The following is a 13,428-nucleotide window of genomic DNA, read 5'->3' as shown; positions in this document are numbered from 1 at the left end:
GTAGTCCTGTGAGGAGTAGGGAGCTGATGATCCTTATGGGTCCCTTCCAGTTTGAGATATTCTATGGTCCTGTAAGGATGGGCTCTGACACAACTGGTGGGACAGGGCTGGTGCGGGACGTTAAGCAGCACCTTTTCCTCTGATGTATTTCTGCAATTATTTTGTTTCCCTTCACGTGTGGGGTCTGTAGCTCCGGGAAAACTGCTGTTATGCTGCTACCCATAAGGTTTCATCAGAGGAGACCTGGGCTCATCGAGTTTCCTGTGGCTGAAATCACCTCAAGAGCTCTTATCACAGACCCCTGCGACTGGAAAGTGTATGCCAGCCACTCGCCAAATCTCTACTCAAGACCCGTATGTATTTTCTTCTCCCTTTCTAATCACTCAAATTCAAATATTTAGATAATAACTGTAAAAATGTTAACCTGTTATACTACATGTGCTGTGGAAGTAAGTCTTGGTATGAAGGTAACTTTTTCAGCGTTACCTACTGGTGAGAAAAGACAGGCTTAAAATGAAAAGAAAAAAAGACTGAAAGAACGGAGTGATACAGCTGAATATTCTCCTTTTTATTTAGAAGCAGGCAGCTACCGTTGGACTATTCAGGATTCTGGCGTTACTATAGAAAAGCCCTAATCAATATGCATGAAAGATTTTTTTCATGGGTTTGTGGTGACAAATTTATATAAGTTTATCTGGAAGATTTCTAAAACTAACAGCATTTGTCGTATGAATATTATACAATTAATGTCGAGCTGAAATACCAGCAGTCTACTATTAATTTTAACATAAGAATGGGAACATTAATATTATCTGAATTGCAATTACTGTGGGAAGGAGCAAAATACCACTAATGGTGGGGAAAGAGCTGTTCTTTACTATTCCATTCTGTCCTGTGCCCGTCGCCCAGGTGCTGGGACGTGTTTGCTGTAGGAGAGCTGTTTTAAGGCATTGGAAACCCAAAATGAAAGAGATTTTCTGAGCAAGATGCTCCCCATTTGAAAACGTGATGACATCTGGTGTATCACAGACTTAATTTGTGTTAGCCTTGCATATGTGACAGTTTATTACAGAACCCAAATTTTCTGAAGTGGCAATGCATTGTACAAACGCTGCTACTGCCGTTTTCTACTGCCGTTCACCCACCTCTTGCTGAGGGCAAATAAGGGATGCGTTGCGGTCACAATCCTGCTTCTTGCTCAGCCATCCTTCCAAAAAAGAGTCATTTTAACTCCACTTTTCATAAGTATGGTAGTGTCCTATAAAACTGCACGAGTAATTTAAGCTGAGCTTGGTCCTGTCCTCCAGCTGAGCTTGGTCCTGCCCTCCAATAGTGATCTTGGAAACCTTCTCCAGCAGGGTTTTTTTGGGGGGTTGTTTGGGTTTGGGTGTTTCTTGGTTGGTGCTGTTGGGGTTTTTTGTTTGTTTGGGGTTTTTTTGGTGAGTCCTTCTCTTCACATGAAATCCTAGAAAAAATTTCAGGGCACAGAAAACCATGATCAGCTCCTAAGGCTTGTGTAGCACCAAGGGGCTGCTCTGGGCACGAGGCTCCTGTGACTCCTACAGACAAAGGAAAGCAAAAACTGCCTTGCCTTTGGCCTTTAACTTTAATTTCCACCTATTCTCAGCAGATGGGAAGATGGAGACATGTTCTGCTCTCTGGATCCTCACAAAAATCCAGAGGCTGCAGAATGCCAGAGCTGAGATGAGCATCATCCACATCTACGTTCTGTGGGGAGAGGGCTGCTGGCTGCACTGCAATATAGATCAAGTCTTGATTATCCCCTGCGTCAACATGGACAAGCTGACTTCCAGAAGCTCTTTCTCATTGGGAGAGAGGGAAAGAAGTTGTCAAAAACACTGATTCTGTCTGAGGTTTGGGTACAATGCCCGAAGTGCCGCTCACACTGCGGGGACGTGTCAGGTCACACCGTGCAACGCTGGAGATGCTTCGTGTCCTGACTTAGGGCTGAGGTGGAGAGAAGAGCCAGCTCTTAGAGGAAAAAGTCCCATGAGCAAACAAAAATTTTTCTGCAGTTGAAAACTTCTCTTCTACTGCAATTTAGGTAATCCCTAGGCAGCAAAAAGCTTTGGCTATACCAGCGTTAGTGTGGAAAACTCTCCTTCGACCACGATGGCACCACTGCAATCCCGAGCAGCATTGCCCAGCATAAGCCAAGCACAGACACAGTAGAGAGGATAACATTTTTACTGGGGACTGGAAGTGCTGGAAATCACCCTCTGGTGTGCCAGAATTCAAGAGTAGCAGCACTGCTCATTATACGATATTAATAGCGTGATTTGGAGAGGCCGCTGCTGCATTTGGGCTCTGGAGTTATATAGCACCATAAGCTACTAAACACATAAAAACATATTACCCTTTAAGATCTTGATTGTCTTCAGTTTACTATGCCTACTCAAGAGCGTTACGCTTTACAAGGGACAATATTACAGTGCATGTGATAAAACTACTGTATCGTTACCACAGCCGGAGTGGTTCATACTGTGCTCCGTGGGGACACGGGCACGTGGGGAAGCCAGGAGGCTTCAATGTTTAAAAGCCAGGATTAATGCATGGGATCCAGGAAAAAAAGTGACTATACAGTCCACTCTTTCTGCTCTTCAGGAGCAACGACACCCTCCAGAAAGCTGGTACTCTTAAAAGCCTCCTCTTGAGGTTTACAGACCTGGTAAAATCAGAAGATGATTGATAACATACTTTTCTCCCCACAGCAGGCTCTGCACAAATAGCTCTAGTGAGGAACAGCTTTGGCTTGAGCTGATGCAGAATGGTGTTTAGGACCACCAGCATAAAAAGTTTGAGGAGAAAAAGGCTTCTTTATGGACTCAGAAAATTTATGACTTTTTTTTTTTTCCTGGGCATTATGTTCATGGTTCTTCTGGCTTTGTCTAAGGAGTTGATAGCTCTCTAATATATTTTTATCAGTGAAATGGTATATTTAAGGTGCACGACGCGCTGAGTGGCACTGCTGAATGACACAGTCCTGCCAGATGGCACCTCGTAGGAAGGCGCTTTGTAGAAATCCTCTCTCCTGCTCAACGCAATCAGTCCTCTGCTGTGGTTTCCCCTCAACGCACCAGACAGAGGTGCATCTTCTACGCACTTGTTCTTGATCCTTGAGACTGTACAGCTAATAGGTCACCCCAGAAATCTGCTCTGAGGAGTCCACCTATAAAAGACAATAATCTGGATTAAAAGCAATTTAAAAGATCCCACAATTATGGCACATTTTTCTTTTGATTTTTGAGTAATAGCAGCTACTATGGGTATTTGGGGTGGAGCAAAGGAAAAGCAACCACCTAGAAAGGAAGGAAGGGAGAAAATAGCTCGAATCTCCCTGGCGCTCCTGCTGTGCAGCTTGCTTTCTCACCAGGATGGCTCTCTTGGATGGAGCTGCCCCTGCTGCCTCCTCAGGAAAATTCCTGCAATTTTGTCTGTTGGAAAGTGAAAATTACATTTCATAAACATACACGAGCAGATTTATGCCAACTAGAAGCCTACGAGAGGATTTTTTCAAAGCTATATTTGACGGCGAATGTGGTACGACGGAATGATTTGGAGGAACATTTCGAGAGCATGGGCAGGTAACAACGTGGCCTTATCTCAGTTATTTTTATCTGGATCAAGAAGGTGGAGAAAGTAGCCAGACATCCTCCTATCTCAGCAGTTCATCTTGAATTTACGTAAACTAATCTATGCCAAAGTCTTGTGAGAACGGCCTTCTCTGATAAGATCCTGCCTCTACGATGATGGACGTCCCCCTGAAAAATCTGCTCTCACCAGATTTTGCTGACGAATGGGAATCTCATGCCTTAACCCACACATAATTTTGCCTGGAGATTATAATACTATTTTAATCTATCTACACTTACTGTAGCAAATACTACAAAATGCAAATCTTCTGGTATGAAGATACAGTTATGTAAGACCTAATTCAAAAGCGTCTTATTTAAGAATGCACTTAAGCATATGTTCAGTTTCAACGACACATCCTAAAGAGTGAGGGTCTTAAAAATGTACCGGAGAGTTTTCCTTCCCGTCAGAGGGATTTAAGTAAAATATTATCTAATGCAACTGGGCATTTTTCTCTGTAAGATGACTTAGCAGAAAGAGCATTTCTTCAGAGAAAAAAAAATCACGTTCCTTTTCAACAGAGTTTCTTTCTTAAATTATTAGCATTAGAAGGTTTTTTCAGTGGTTTAAAAATCATTGCATAACAAACACTGTGCCATGAAAAAAGGGAGACTAAATGAATTCTTCCTTTTTACGCTTAAAAAAAAAAAAAAAGGTGATCTTGGACAGACGATCTTTAAACAAGGGGAAGCGTGAGCTCACGAGAACATTTCAGATATTCACACTGGGGTACAACGGCAAAAGCAGCTTTGCAAGACTAGCAGGTATTTTTTTCCCCCACAACCTCTTGAAAAGGCAGACCGATTCCTTTCCTAGAGACAGCAGAGAAGTGTACTAAGCATTGGTTCATTCCCTGCATTCAGTGAAGAGTGTTTTTGGGAAAGATGCCCAGATACTATGGACCAAGTTCAGCTCCAGCGTAAGCGGACAGAATTCCCACTGAAATCAATGGGAGTTGCACCTGCTGACTTTGGAGTTGAATATGGCCCAATATGTGGATACTATAAAGGTTCTGTTTCCAAAGTTTCTTCTGGCTTCTTTTATGGGAATGCAGACCTGGCGCCAGGAACGTCAGAAGACCAATAAATTCACTATGGGAACTTCCAGGCAAATGACATCTCGCTCGCACAAAACAAATCCAGAAGCTCACACGATACTCAAGGACAAATTCTCAGTGTTCCCCCAGTTCATTTGCATGAATACTGGTTTCAGAAATGCTCTGAGAGAAGAAAATGGGGAATGTGTGTGGCTGGGAGAGATACTAGGGGAAATGCTTTGAGTAGTTTGTCCAAATTATGTGGATAACTATCTTAATTATCCCAGATATTTGTTCACTTGCAGGAATAGTGGTCTGAAGCCACTCAGGAAGGTATACTACATGTATACGAGGTATTTCATGGCTGATCTCAACAGCTGCTATGCTACATCTTCCCAAATTGGACCGAATTTTAGCTGTGACTGTCTCCAGGGGCAGAATAAAAGTGCAGACAGGGCTGGAGGAGCCCATCCAGAAAAAAGCAGTAGCCTGAATGCATCCACGTGGCATTGAATACAGAGGAGTTAACAAAAGCATTATGTAAAGGAGACAGTTTGTCTCTGTTGGGGTATAATTGGCTGGTAACTGGGATTTAAGCAACTGAGATTCAAAGTCCAGTTTTTTAAAGTACTTTATTATGGAACCAGTCTCCTCACATAGCACATGTATTCTTGGCGAGTTGTTTGTAGGTAGTGGAAGTACAGAAAGAGAAAATTAAGACCGCAAACCAAGAAATAAATCTTGGAGCCCCCACATTAAAAAAAGAAAAGAAAAAAGAGAGAGGAGACCATTTTAATTCTTTTTAAATTCTAAACAAAACCATCATTATATCCATATCCTGTATTCTGATTTGACCTAAAGTTTGAAAATATTTGAAGTTGGTATTTCTGGTTCACGTTCACTTCGTTAATACACAAAACAAGAGCCTTCTATACCTTTGATTTATTTGTTTAAACGCAGTCATTTTCTAAACAACGTATTGAGAAGGGCGTATTCGCTCCAGAGCATGAGCATCTTGCCCGCTCTGAACACCCGTCTTATAAAGAACAAGGGTAGAGGAGTGGGGGAAAGGCAGTGAGTGCCCAGGTGCCGATGGAAAGCCGTTTTTCAAAAGAATATTGTGATTTCTTGTATTTGGCATGTCCTGAAAAAGACTGTTTAGAAATTTCTTTCCCAAGCTGCTTATGATTAACAACCTTCTTTCCACGTCCTCCATCTTTCGACCAATATTCCTTCTGCTGCCATTGAACCCGAGTCATCCGTTTTCAAATATGCGGTGGCCATACAGTACACTGACGTGCACACACGCAGAGTAAATTAGGGGAAAATTGATGTCAAGACCTATTGAGTATGAAGGGCCTTTTAAAACCAACCTTCAGAATGTGCTAATATTTACACATTCCCAAACCACCTGGAAATATGTTCCAACTGCTTTAAAGCATTTTCAATATCATTTAAATGTATATGCAGCCATTCATAGCTGTACGTTAATTTACCCTAAAATCTGACGATAATTTGATCTCTTTGAAAAAACACCTGGCCCAATCCTGGCTTTTATAGGAACTCAAAAATCCTATTTCAACCAAGAAGGAGTTGCGTTTTTTTTTTTTCTTCAACAATTTTTGGAAAATGTTTTTGCTCTTTATGCTGGAGATCCAATTTATTAGTTTAAGGCTGTGCTTTTCCATAATCTTCTTGAATAAACATTTTTCTTTCTTCTTGCAAATGTAAGATAGTTTGGATTTCATTAGGCTTGAAGAAGTTTTGATTCTAGCGTGTCATAGAAATGATGGAAATCTGAATAAATGAAAACTTAAAAATATGTATTTTGTTTGAATTGTGCACATGTAAGGTTTAGGTCTTTTAATTCCATATAGAAGTCTATCAAAGACTTGATAGAAATGAACAGTTGCAGTCCATAATAACCCACTACTGACTTTATTTTGGGTTCCATTTTTATGTTCTGCTGAACTAGAACAAATAATCTTAATTTTCATATATCCAGCTCCACCTGGACTCAACTGCAAATATACACAGAAATGAGAAGTTCATTTTGAAATCTATTTTAAATAAATGATTGTATACCCGAGGTTTAAAAACAAACAAACAAAAAAAACCCTAGAAGCATTCACGGTCCTTTCAATTCTCCTGCAGATAAAAGGGATGAGCTTAAAGTCACTAGAGTCAATCTGCACCTGTGTTTCTTCCCTGTAGCAATAATTATCCTCCTTACGAACAAACGGTGACATTTAATTGCCTATAAACACATTTTAAGATCTGGGGATGGATGTTACTATTCACTTGGAAAATGCAGGAAGTTTTTCCCAGGTATCGATATGATTAGAGCACGTTCCTCTCGCTGCTGAGGGTCGGCATCACGTCGCCGGGTGGGCTCGGTTTATGTTCAACAGGGTTCACGTACTTCCAAAGTTTAAGAGGCAAAAATCCAAAGTGCTCAATGCAAAAATCACGTAATATAGTAGGGACGGATCCTTTCCGCCCACTACATGGGGCAGAAGTCTGATCCCTCTCCCAGTTAGGTTGGTGGAATTCTTGCTGATAATATTACACACTAAAGTTAAAATATATATTGTTTCAAAAGAGTTAATAATACAAGATTAATAGCTGTTGTAAGCACGATGCAGGCATCAGGAGTTTGTGTTATAAAATGTAATAAGCACATCAACAGATGGCCTGGTAGATGCTTATAAGCCACGGTTACAAGCACGCGATTGACCTGTTGGACTCTGCAACAATCTCCACAACCGACTAGCCGTGTATTCAAACACCTCTCAGTCACTCATTAACTCTTTGTAAACTATTTACGCACACGCCATTAATATACAGCGCGATCACATTGCCACCGCCTGCAACAGGAGCAGGATAGAGCCCTAATTACTTGCAACAGTTTATTAATTCAATACATTAACGGTAGGCACGTTTTGACAGCCGCGGTGCCGGAGCGGGGAAGCCGACAGACGCTGGAAGCAAGCGGCAGCTGTTCCCCTGCACCTATCGCTCGCTCGCGCCGCCACGCTCACCTTCGAGGTGTCTTTTTTTTTGACTAATTTGTCACATTCAGAAACACGAAAGGGGAGACAGACACGAGAACGCGGAGGTTTGGTAGGGAAGCGAAATTGCCGTTGCCGTGCCGCGCCGCGAAGGCTCGGCGTGATTGCGGAGTGCATCGACAGCCTTTTAAAATGCTGTCAAAAAGGCACAAACATCAGCATAATTTATCGGTGGCTATTTTAGGCAGGTGCACGGGAACTCTAAATATATGGCATTCACCACTCGCTGCAGTTGCTATGGATATGATATCTCAGGCCTGTAACTAGGGTTATAAATGCTGTTGTGTGCTTATTATTGTTGTTGTTATTAAAACATGAATTTTATAGTTATTCCTGCTCAGCTGCTGCCCCTAAATCGTTCATGTAACTGCATACTTCTTTGTTTGAAGGGGGGACACGGATGGAAAAGAAGTAATAAACAATACCCTTCCTTCCCTTCTGCTTTTGAGTTGCTCCAGAAGGGACCAGTCTTCAGCCACTGTTTGCAGTAGTATTAGGGCCAGGAGAATTAGAAATTACTCAGAGCCAAACAAGTGTACTTCATTAGGGTCTATCTGATTAGTATTCTGGTATTTAAGTCTTGCACGCATCAAACACGTACATGTTTTGGGTTTTTTCTCCCCCTTCCATTTGTCTTAAGAGGTTGGTCTCCTGCAGCTGCAGGGATTCTGCTTGGCCCTCCCGCTGTTATGGCGAGCTGGTTACTTCTACCCAAATCCTGCCCAACGCCGCAGGTCTGGGAAAGAAAAGACGGCCGGTGGATGGAGAGGCTCTACGGCCACCTCGACCGCTGCAGAGGGGTTAATGGCAACCTGCCCACCCAGCGTCCATCCGAGTGTGTGCTGTGCTCCTGTCCCCTCGCCAAGAGGAGACCGAGCATTTTCCTGCAGTCGGGAGCTTGTGAAGGTCATTGGTACGTGATGCAACTCACAGCAGAGCAAAAAGCGGCAAACGTGGTAAAAATGGGCAACTTGCATTTTGCCTAATATTGAAGGGCTTGTTACGAGCCTGTAAGACACGGTTTATAAGTGGAGCTTTTGGGGGAAAAGGAGTGGTGTCCAAGGATTTGTACGTGTCCTTGAGGTGTACAAGTCACACTCACCCAAACTGTGTAAAAGATGTATCACTCGCCCATAGTTCCTACCCAGCACACTTTACCTACCCCCACTTACACCAAAACCGGAGCCTGAACAAGGTGAGCTGGCAACGTTAGGAGCCCCCGGAGAAGGGAAGGTGGCCGCGGTGGGTGCTCTCTGCCGCTGCGAACGTGGCAAAGGCCGTGCAAGGAGCTGCAGAGACCTTCGAAGCAGCAGCACCTCAAGCAGACACAGGCACGTGGACAATGCTCCGCCACGGCTGACCTTCGTCCCGGGGAGCTGACACAGTTGGAGAAGGCAGGAGAATAAATTTCAACTACTCCCTTATGCCGGTAATACAAAATGTTCAGATGCTTAAAGGTTATGACAAGCTAGCGTCTGGTAAAGAGGTCAGTCTGCCCTGAAAGCATTGCGGAAGCCAAAATAAAGTCTAGTCAAGCCTATGCGGAGTACGAGCACTGAGGCAGGGAAAATAGTGAGGCCTCTTTCTCCCCAGTCATGGCCCCAGAAAGCAGTGGTAAGGCTGCTGTTAAAATTAAAATATGGCTGAGTATTAGGATATTTGCCTTGGGCAGATATATGTTTTGAGAGACCGGGGTCAGTGGCTGTTTTAACCGCGTTGTTTCATCCCTACTGCCACACTTCCTGAATTTTCCACTTAAGCGGCATTTTAAACAGGACGCGGGTATGCTGGTGGCATTCGGCATCACACTCTAGAGGGTAAAATGTGTGTGTGTGTGTATTCATGTGTTTCTTTCTGTCCATCTGTCTATCTCAAGGACCATAAACCAGCAGTGGAAAAAGGGGAGGCATGAAGCCCAGCGCAAACGGAGAGGAGGAATGATTGTAGAACCAACGGGACAGAGAAAAAAGTAATTTTCTACCACCGTCAGGGAAGATCGAGTCACGACAAAATGATTTCTTACGCTAATGAAAATCATAGTTTAGACTTTATGTGCAAAAAGAAAGGAGGGGAAAACTTAGCACAAATCTATACGCACAATATGCATTGAACAGTGTATACCTTATTTTAAAAATGTTTTATTTATTGCTAGTGGCCTTACGTAGGAGACATTGCCAAGGACGGGGACCCCAGTGAATTGCTGGGCAATAACAAAAGAACAGTGATGGCTACAGTTTATAGCTGAGCCGTTGGGCAAGATGCAGCAGGCAGAAGAAGGGAACTGAGGTCTAGGTTGGGAGAACGACAGGTTAGGAAAAATGGAGGAATGGTTTCACTAAATCTCAGCAAAGTCTGCAAAGGGCCACAATTTGGGATCTACAGGAATTTTGCATTTTAATCCATTGGCTAAAACATTTCCCTTTGGGACGGGCTATTTTTCTATCCAGTTTTGTTGTCTTGTGATGAAGTTCCAACAAAACATTTTTAATCACTTCTCGATCCAAATAAAGGCTTAAGCTGTTCAAGCTGCTTTTACGATCTGAAGTATTGTTCAGCCTGGAATAGGATGCCAGATCTGGGTTCCCGGTAAATAAAAACTTCTCACCATTCCTATCAACCTCCTTTGCGCCGGTCTATAGATAACAGCAGAGGCACACAGCATTGACAAGGAAATAGATTTCATCATGAAGCATCTTTGCACATTACCATGAAAATTAACTTTAATTTTCCCAAATTATAACTCTCTAATTTTGCACATGGTGCATGTAGTACAGGTTTACTTGAGGTTTTCATAGTCAAAGATATGATCACGCTGTCGTTGTACACGCTGAAAAATCCCGAGTTAAATATTTCCACTGAAAAGAACAGGACCACTCTTGGAGAAAGATGCCAACATACAGGAGCTGAATCTGATTAAAAGTGTGCACTGAAGCCGAGCGTGTGTATGTGCATGGCTGGCACTGGAAGCTGCCGAACACGTGAAAGGGTCAGGAAAGCTGAACCCTGGGCATAGCTCTCCTCTTAACCTCTTAAGAGTACGGAGCTACGGGCATCTCAGCGTTCACAGAAAAAGGGCTTCTTCTCAGGTGCCTCCATAACATAACAGGTAAAGACGTCCTGACAGAATCCAGCCAAGTAATTCCAAATTATAAATTTCACATCGGCAGCTTGAGAGGATGGAGAGCACCGTGAACGCCTCCAGTTCAACACTGTGCTGTTATTATCTTTTTTTTTTTTCCTTTTAAAAGAATCCAACAGATTCCAGAAACAAACTGTGTTACGACACCTATAGGACTGTGTTTATGAGACTGTAAGCTCTTTGGGGGCACAGCACATCTTCTTCTTTTCTGCTTGTACGGCATCTGGTACAACGTGCTTGTCCATGACTTACCCTATTCGTCAAAGTAATGAAAGAAAGGCTATTTTACAATAATAAAAGTTCTTTATGACAGCAGAATGATAAATTATAGACACCCAGTTCCCACGTCAGCTCTGTCTTTACACAACAATACATTAATTTGTAAATAACACATTACAATTTATGCTGCGTCAATGCCATAACAGGCACAGAAAGGACACTTGTTCCGCTCCGTATCCGGCACTAGTAGTAGGCACAGCTGTACAGAGCAATAGTAAAACTTTACTGGACGCGAAGATGTTTCTGCTCTGGTTTAACCAAAGCCTTGAAAGCCTGCGTGCAGTTGCTAAAGTCTAGGGCAGACACACGCGTGGCAGTCCAGGGCAGTTTCAACACATAAAAGCCCGATTCTCCTGTGCTGAAACTCGAGAGGGTTGTGCTACCTCCCAGACGGACGTGCACCCCTGCTTTGACTTATTATTACTGAATTATTGACACAGTCCTGGACACGTGTGCACGTGTGGCAACTGTTGTACTCAGCGATGATTTCCCCCCCCAACTTCTGCGGCGCAGAATAAAGCCTTTTCATCTTTCCCAAGGGGTACAAGAGCATATGTGTAACTAAGACAACAATACCAGACCATGCTGACAAGGTAAGTGGTATAAAAATGGATGGAGAAACTACAAGAAGAAAAACATGTCTAAGGTTGTGGAAAATGATGTAGTAACATAACTGAAGGCTATTGTAATACAAGATGTTCAAGAAGTATTTAGGTTTAAATGTGAAAACTTAATTTTGACATTTGCACTAATAATGTGACATTTGCATATTTCTTAATGTAGCTTTTTAAAAAAATCCCCCTAGAATATAGCTACTGCTCACAGATGTCTGCTTTCTTATACTTCAGCGTCATTTTGATATCTCCCCATGCCAAAGTATTGCAACAAATCCGTGATTACTCAGGACATCCATATGCCGTGCAGCATGGCTACTACGAGCTTCGGGGAAACAGTGGGAACACGGCCCACGTTTTCTGATTCCAAAAAGCCCAAACCTTTTCTGCTTCGACTAATCCCGTCTCTCCCCATTTGGGGCCTGGGCGTACAGTGTCACTGTAGACTAGCGAGCAGTGGAGAAACGCGCATGGAACAGACAATGTTGGAGTATTCACTGAAGACCCTGAGCGTGGAAGGGGACATGTTCCGCCGTTGGTTTTTCCCTCAGGTGAGCGGAGCCTTGGCGTTCCCTTCCCTCGCTCCTGCCTAGACTGCATCCCGAAGAGCAGTGCGCTCCAGGCTGGGCCCTTTGGCTGCGCTCTCCTGTGTTCAACCCAGAGGAACAACTGCAATTTAATGCAGTAAATAAACAAACAGACCATGTGAGAATCAAGCTACGTGGTTCTCTTTCCACCTAACTCGGTCCCTGCCTTTTTATATGGTTTGTTTTTTTTTTTTTTCCCATTACTGAAGAACACAGAGGTGTTTCCACTAGCAGGGGGTCGCTCGTTGGCTCTCCCGCCGTGTTTTCTTTCTGCTCCCCACAAGATGCTCGCTGCAGCCATCAGGGCTCACATCGCCGCCTCCTTTTCCCCTTTCCCCGTTAGCGCAGACGCCGGAGCAGACCCCAGAGCAGAGGCCGGGACAGAGGCCGGAGCAGGAGCGGCGAGGCTCCCCCGGGCCCGCACAGCCCCGTCCCCGCAGCAGCCCGGGGTGCAGCCGCTCCGCGCGCCGCCGCTCCGGCTTTTGCCTCGTGCCCGCTCGCGCCCCGCCGCCGCCGCCGCCTCCGCGCGCGCCGCTGCCGCCGCCGCCGCCGCCGCCTGGGCGAGGGGAGCCCGCGAGGGAAGGGAAGGGAAGGGGGGGGGGGGGGAGTGTGAGCGCGCGCCTCTGTGCGAGAGAGGGCGCGTGCGCGCGCGGGAGAGGGAGAGGGAGGGAGGGCGCGAGCCCCGTCCCCGTGCGGCCGCAGAGGGAAGCAGCGGCGGCAGGCGCGGCGGCGGCGGAGCGACGCCGAGGCTCTTGTTTACCAGCGTTCACTCGCCGTCGTGCAAAGGGAGCCAGCGCGGAGGAGGAGGAGGAGGAGGAGGATAAGGGGGCGAGACGCGGCAGCCGAGCGCTGCAAACCCTGCTGCAAGCGAGCGGGGAATTAATTGGGAGGAGCAGCAGACCCTTCCACCCCCCCCTTCCCTCCCCGGAGGAATTACAGACCCTTCGCAACAAGCTCCTGGGCTTTGACCTTCAGCAAACCGGATCGCCTTCCTCGTCCCCTCGCCGCCCCCCCCCCCCCCGGCTTACACACGCACACACACGCACAC

General features: G+C 44.9%; 1 long non-coding RNA gene across 1 annotated transcript; it reads right to left on the bottom strand.

The window, feature by feature from the left end:
- Positions 1-555: 555 nt before the first annotated feature.
- LOC129210828 (uncharacterized) lies at positions 556-13,400 on the bottom strand. Its single transcript, XR_008578646.1, has 2 exons — positions 13,322-13,400; positions 556-3,190 (listed from the first exon to the last, which is right to left on the bottom strand). It is a non-coding gene; the product is annotated as an uncharacterized LOC129210828 (long non-coding RNA).
- Between the last annotated feature and the right edge of the window lie 28 nt (positions 13,401-13,428).

The sequence above is a fragment of the Grus americana genome, chromosome 10, assembly GCF_028858705.1.
Source record: "Grus americana isolate bGruAme1 chromosome 10, bGruAme1.mat, whole genome shotgun sequence".
NCBI lineage: Eukaryota > Metazoa > Chordata > Aves > Gruiformes > Gruidae > Grus > Grus americana.
Note: the sequence above shows the minus strand (reverse complement) of the source record. Positions and strands in the feature narration are given on the sequence as shown.